Raw genomic sequence first — 6872 nt, forward strand, 5'->3', positions numbered from 1 at the left:
ATCCACCATGATCAAGTGGGCTTCATCCCTGGGATGCAAGGCTGGTTCAACATTCGCAAATCAATAAACGTAATCCAGCATATAAACAGAACCAAAGACAAAAACCACATGATTATCTCAATAGATGCAGAAAAGGCCTTCGACAAAATTCAACAGCCCTTCATGCTAAAAACTCTCAATAAATTCGGTATTGATGGAATGTATCTCAAAATAATAAGAGCTATTTATGACAAACCCACAGCCAATATCATACTGAATGGGCAAAAACTTGAAGCATTCCCTTTGAAAACTGACACAGGACAGGGATGCCCTCTCTCACCACTCCTATTCAACATAGTGTTGGAAGTTCTGGCTACGGCAATCAGGCAAGAGAAAGAAATCAAGGGTATTCAGTTAGGAAAAGAAGAAGTCAAATTGTCCCTGTTTGCAGATGACATGATTGTATATTTAGAAAATCCCATCGTCTAAGAAATTCTAAGAAATAGAAGAAATTCTAAGAAATAAAAGTGAACGCTCTACCGGCGGGATTTGATGGCGTGATGTCTCACAGAAAGTTCTCCGCTCCCAGACATGGGTCCCTCGGCTTCCTGCCCCGGAAGTACAGCAGCAGGCATCGCGGGAAGGTTAAGAGCTTCCCTAAGGATGATCTGTCTAAGCCTGTCCACCTCACAGCCTTCCTGGGATACAAGGCTGGCATGACCCACATCGTGCGGGAAGTCGACAGGCCAGGATCTAAGGTGAACAAGAAGGAGGTGGTGGAGGCTGTAACCATTGTGGAGACGCCACCCATGGTAGTTGTGGGCATTGTGGGCTATGTGGAAACCCCTCGAGGCCTCCGGACCTTCAAGACTGTCTTCGCTGAGCACATCAGTGATGAATGCAAGAGGTGTTTCTATAAGAACTGGCATAAATCTAAGAAGAAGGCCTTTACCAAGTACTGCAAGAAATGGCAGGATGAGGATGGCAAGAAGCAGCTGGAGAAGGACTTCAGCAGCATGAAGAAGTACTGCCAAGTCATCCGTGTCATTGCCCACACCCAGATGCGCCTGCTTCCTCTGCGCCAGAAGGAGGCCCACCTGATGGAGATCCAGGTGAACGGAGGCACCGTGGCCGAGAAACTGGACTGGGCCCACGAGAGGCTTGAGCAGCAGGTACCTGTGAACCAAGTATTTGGGCAGGATGAGATGATCGACGTCATCGGGGTGACCAAGGGCAAAGGCTACAAAGGGGTCACCAGTCATTGGCACACCAAGAAGCTGCCCCACAAGACCCACCGAGGCCTGCGCAAGGTGGCCTGCATTGGGGCATGGCATCCTACTCGTGTGGCCTTCTCTGTGGCACGTGCTGGGCAGAAAGGCTACCATCACCGCACTGAGATCAATAAGAAGATCTATAAGATTGGCCAGGGCTACCTTATCAAGGACGGCAAGCTGATCAAGAACAATGCCTCCACTGACTAGGACCTGTCTGACAAGAGCATCAACCCTGTGGGTGGCTTTGTCCACTATGGTGAAGAGACCAATGACTTTGTCATGCTGAAAGGCTGTGTGGTGGGAACCAAGAAGCGGGTGCTCACCCTCCACAAGTCCTTGCTGGTGCAGATGAAGCAGCGGGCTCTAGAGAAGATGGACCTTAAGTTCATTGACACCACCTCCAAGTTTGGCCATGGCCGCTTCCAGACCATGGAAGAGAAGAAAGCATTCATGGGACCACTCAAGAAAGACCGAATTGCAAAGGAAGAAGGAGCTTAATGCCAGGAGCAGATTTTGCAGCTGGTGGGGTCTCAATAAAAGTTATTTTCCACTGAAAAAAAAAAAAAAAAGAAAGAAAAGTGAACCACTTCAGGCCAGCTATTGAAGCAGGCGTCATGAAACTGGTCATACGAGCTACTTCAGATACCCTCTCTGAAGAGAAAGGAGAGAAAAGAAGAAAACAGAAACAAAAGCTCCTGTTCAACATCTCAGAAGCCCACACCAAGTGACACTACTGGCCCAGGCTACCTTCTTTTCTTTTCCCTCGTCCTTTTGTTTGGCTGCTGTAATTTTTAAGTATTTGAGTTTGAACAAATTAGCTCTGAAGGGAAGGGAGTTTCCACAGTGTGAAGGAGAAACAAGAAAATGTTAAATCCAGTGTGTTTTCCGGCTTCCCATCTTTACACCAAAATAAAGTACTGACACTCACGAAAAGTAATCATTATAAGCAAACTAGGAACCTCTGGAGCCTAAACAAAATGAGAAATCAAAATAAAGATGCACTTTAAATAGTCCTAAACATCTCATTCCAAAACTATTTGAAAATTAGATTTCAGAAGCAAAGTTCCTTTTAAGTAAAGAAATACGATTTCATTGTCAAATGGGAGAATGTAATTCCCTTGTCAAAAATCCCTTTATTTTCACCAAGTGCCAGGGATTCAGAGAAGAAAAGGGGGAAAGCTTCCCCTTGGCCTCTGCATATGATGGATGGCATAAAGGGCTATGTCCAAGGATTATTGGCAAAATCTCACATGCCTTTAAAAACAAAAAAACAGAAAACATTCATGCTAAGGTTAGAGTCCCTATTTGGAAGATTTCCAGAAAACTGCATATCCAAAAAACATTCACATTATGAACAGCCTCAGTTTTTTTCAAGCCCTATGAGGGAGGCAGCCCTGCCATCTAATTTGCTCCTAAGCGCCCAGTCATCATAGCAGCAGAAACAGAGAGGCTGTGAGGCCACAGCCTCAGATAACGGCTGGACCCTGTTCTGGTGAATAACCCCAAGCCCAGCTCTGTCTTTCAGGTACTCAGAGACTCTCATGAAAGTACAAAATGCAAGAATCCTACTGTTCATTTATCACTGTCCATTAGATTCAAACATGGTTGACCGGGAAGTGGAGGAAGAGAAAGAATAAAAGAGAGAGAAGTCAAAGCTGATGTTTCTCATCATAGATGAGAGCTCTGGGCTCTGGATAGAATCCTGAGAGCTCAGCTGCTCACTTCCTCTGGCCACACACAAGACCATATTTAAATCATTTCAAATTGATGAGGAGATTTTTTTAAGACCTCTAGAGGAGATAACATTCCCTCGGTAAATTATTCCCTGATTCAACAACACTCAAGAAAATAGACCTTAATTCTACGTGATTTATATGCCTGCCATTGCGGTTTCCAGTCCCTCTGTGCTTTCAACACACAGTCACTGAGTTCCTACTAAGTACAAGGCTCATCTTACGGGGACTCAAAGAAAAAAGAGACAGGCTGCAGGCTCCAGATGATTATGGTTTAGTAGGGAACATTAACCCCGTGTACAAACAAGCACACTCTACGGTAGGAACTGCTAATCGGAATAAGATCGTGGGCTTGGGCAGTTCACAGGAGGAACCCTTTGTCCTCAGGGAGGCTGGAGAACAGCTGGCCTCCATCCCTTTGTTTGTCCTGGGTAATCTCTCTCTTCCTCACATTTTATTTGCTCTTTTCGTGGTTTCTTAAGGTTGTCAACATTTTGAGACATATGGAAGACACCGTGTGAGATGGGAACACATCCTTTCTGATAGCAGAACGTTCACAACCTCAGTGACTAAATGTCACATTCACTGGGGATAAGTGTGGCTACTGAACACTGGCCAGCTGCCCCACCTGTTCCAGAACTTTCCTTTCTCACTCTTGCCAAATGTGTGTCCCATCTGCTATGTTAAAACTGAGATCAAAGATCAAAACAAGTATTAAACAGTGTATTTGGGGGCTCACTGCCTGAAAGTTAAATAACATCTCTCCTCTCCTTCTATCTTCTGTCATTCCATGACCTCATGGGAGTGCAACAGAAAGATCATTGGTCACACAGGACACCAGGGTTCTTACACTATTTGGTGTGCTTGACTTGCCTCCCTAGTCAGTGGGTAGTTGTTTGTCGTTTTCTGTCTTCCTTGCTGCTAAACTATGTGGCCCTTAGTAAAAACCTGTTTTGTCAGAAGAAATCAGAAATATGACTCTGAAAAATTAAGGGACTTATCCAAGTTCACACAACTTACGATGGAGTGGGAATTTGACCTCAGCTTTTCTGCTTCTTGGCTTCCTTCCACTGTGTGATGTTTCCTGTGTGCTCATCGGCTCTCCCCAACTATCTTGTGAGCTTCTAACTATTCTGACATACATTCCTGGAGATGAGTCTTCACATTATTTTATTTACCCTACCATGTCTTTTGCAGAAAACAAAATCAGCAGATATGAGAAGTGTTGGGGAGAAAAGCATAGAAAGGTAAATACAAGTGCCAGCTCAAGATACAAACCTAAAACTACCAAGTTTCCTAAACACGTGAATGTCACTTCCTATTTCTCCTATAATAATCCAAGGGAAAAGTAGAGTTGTGCTCTTTTACTAACAAACAGCACAGGTGATGGTGAATGTCAGCACACCAGCCACCTAGTGGAGGAGAAGCCCACTGGGTCTGCCTTCCACCCAGACCCGGACCAAGACCCTCTTGATCAGATGAGGCCTCCAGGCAAGGACGGACCACAGAAGTCAATAGAACACTTTCAAGACCTGTTCAAGCTTCAGACCCAGTGTCAACATTCATGAAGAGTAAGGAGTACCTGTCATCAGCCATAGTTTCTGAATCGAAGGCAGGATTGGCCAACGTAGAGGAAACTGGCTGCCCTGGCATGCATTTGGTGCCCAAGGCACACATAAAATTGAGGAGGTTTTTGTTTGTTGGTTTTGGGGTATTTTTGGTTCTGTTTTGTTTTGTTTTTGATGGGGTCTCGCTCTGTCACCCAGGCTGGAATGCAGTGGCACTATCTCGGCTCACTGCAAGCTCCGCCTCCCTGCAAGCTCCGCCTCTCAGGTTCACGCCATTATCCTGCCTCAACCTCCTGAGTAACTGGGACTACAGGCACCTGCCACCATGCCCAGCTAATTTTTTTGTATTTTTCGTAGAGACGGGGTTTCACCATGTTAGCCAGGATGGTCTCGATCTCCTGGCCTCATGATCCACCCGGCTTGGCCTTCCAAAGTGCTGGGATTACAGGCATGAGACACGAGACCTGGCCCTTGTTTTGCTTCTTAAATACAAAAATTCAAGAAAATAAAACAATACCCCCAGAAATAAAAGTAATGACCAATGGAGATGGTAAACAATTGTTGACAATGAATGTATGAAACTTGATACACTTGTTTGAAAAGATGAGATGGCTTCTTGAAAGTGAAAGTTTATTATGGCCAGGTACGGTGGCTCACACCCGTAATCCCAGCATTTTGGGAGGCTGAGGTGGGCGGATCACCTGAGGTTGAGAGTTGGAGACCAGGCTGGCCAACATGGTGAAACTCCCTCTCTAAAAATACAGAAATTAGCCGGGCGTGGTGGCACATGCCTGTAATCCCAGCTACTTGGGAGGCTGATGCACGAGAATTGCTTGAACCCAGGAGCGGGAGGTTACAGTGAGTCAAGAATGCACCACTGAACTCCAGCCTGGGCAACAGAGAGACTGTTTCAATTAAAAACAAAAAAGAAGAAGAAAAGAAAAAATGAAAGTGCGTTATGTAAAATAATACTAATCTGGAACTAAAATTTCAAATTGTTTCAACAATATCTGGAAATTGATGATGATGTGTGTTAAATTTCTCATTTAGCTCAGGGAAAATTCATACTTCTTCATTCTTAATGTTGACTAAAAGCTAGGTTTACATATATATTTTAAGTTGACTCTAACTGTAAAAGATAGAAATGGAATGTATAACTTCAGATCACCAAAGAGGAAAAAAGGAACAAAGTCTGATGCAATAATGTGGCAAAACTTTTTGAAATAATACATGACAAATAATTTTTGTAAAAGCTGATCTGATATTTTGACTTTCATTTATATTCATTTGTATTATATTTGACAACATATATAGCTTTCATCATTTTTGTGGGATTTTTTATGTAAGATAATACATAATATTAAAATATTTTCAAATGAAATGAGACAAGGCATTTAAAATAGTAAGACTATCAAAAGGTTTCTTCAAAGAGAGTATAGCTTCCTTGTGTTTAAATTCATGTAATTTGGAAGGAGAGATGAGAGGTGAGTTGACACAGAGGATTGACAACAGATGCTAGAGTTCTTCAAAGGAGGAAAAGATGTCTTGGTTGGGAATATACCAACATGAAACACTGGGTGTAAACTGAGGTTTTAAAATTATGCCTTGATGGAAGGCAGGACTTACCTAGAGAACTAAATTCTCAGCATAAGAAATAACAAGATTTGGCCAGGTGCAGTAGCTCACACCTGTAATCCCAGCACTTTGGGAAGCTGAGGCAGGTGGATCATTTGAGGTCAGGAGTTGGAGACCAGCCTGGCCAACTTGGTGAAACTCTGTCTCTACTAAAAAATTAGCTGGGCATTCTGGCACGCGCGTGTAATCCTAGCTACTCAGGAGGTTGCATGAGAATCGCTTGAACCCAGAAGGCGGAGGTTGCAGTGGGCCAAGATCGCACCACTGCACTCCACCCTGAGTGACAGAGCGAGACCCCCTTGAAGGGAAGGGAAGGGATTGGGACCAGAGAGAAAATGGCAGAAAAAGGGGTGGGGATTGAGGAATGGAGAATAAAAGAGTATACAAACCAGACAGCTTGCTGAAAAAAGTAGACAGTGAGAAAGAAGCTCTTAAGGACCAAAAATTTGTGAGAGCTACAATTTCTTCTTCTTCTTCTTCTTCTTCTCTTCTTCTTCTTCTTCTTCTTCTTCTTCTTCTTCCTCTTCCTCTTCCTCTTCCTCTTCCTCTTCTTCTTCTTCTTCTTCTTCTTCTCTCTTCTCTTCTTCTTCTTCTTTTCTCTTCTTCTTCTTCTTTTTCCTCCTCCTCCTCTTCCTCCTCCTCCTCTTCTTTTTTTTGAGATGGAGTCTCACTCTGCCACTCAG

General features: G+C 43.8%; 1 pseudogene across 1 annotated transcript; it reads left to right on the top strand.

Moving 5' to 3' along the window:
• Window positions 1-512: 512 nt before the first annotated feature.
• On the top strand, window positions 513-1822 carry LOC117063694 (annotated as a pseudogene). The gene has a single exon (XR_004429039.1). The product of XR_004429039.1 is annotated as a 60S ribosomal protein L3-like (transcript).
• Window positions 1823-6872: the final 5050 nt, after the last annotated feature.

The sequence above is a fragment of the Trachypithecus francoisi genome, unplaced genomic scaffold (assembly GCF_009764315.1).
Source record: "Trachypithecus francoisi isolate TF-2019V2 unplaced genomic scaffold, Tfra_2.0 Lachesis_group18, whole genome shotgun sequence".
Taxonomy (NCBI): Eukaryota; Metazoa; Chordata; class Mammalia; order Primates; family Cercopithecidae; genus Trachypithecus; species Trachypithecus francoisi.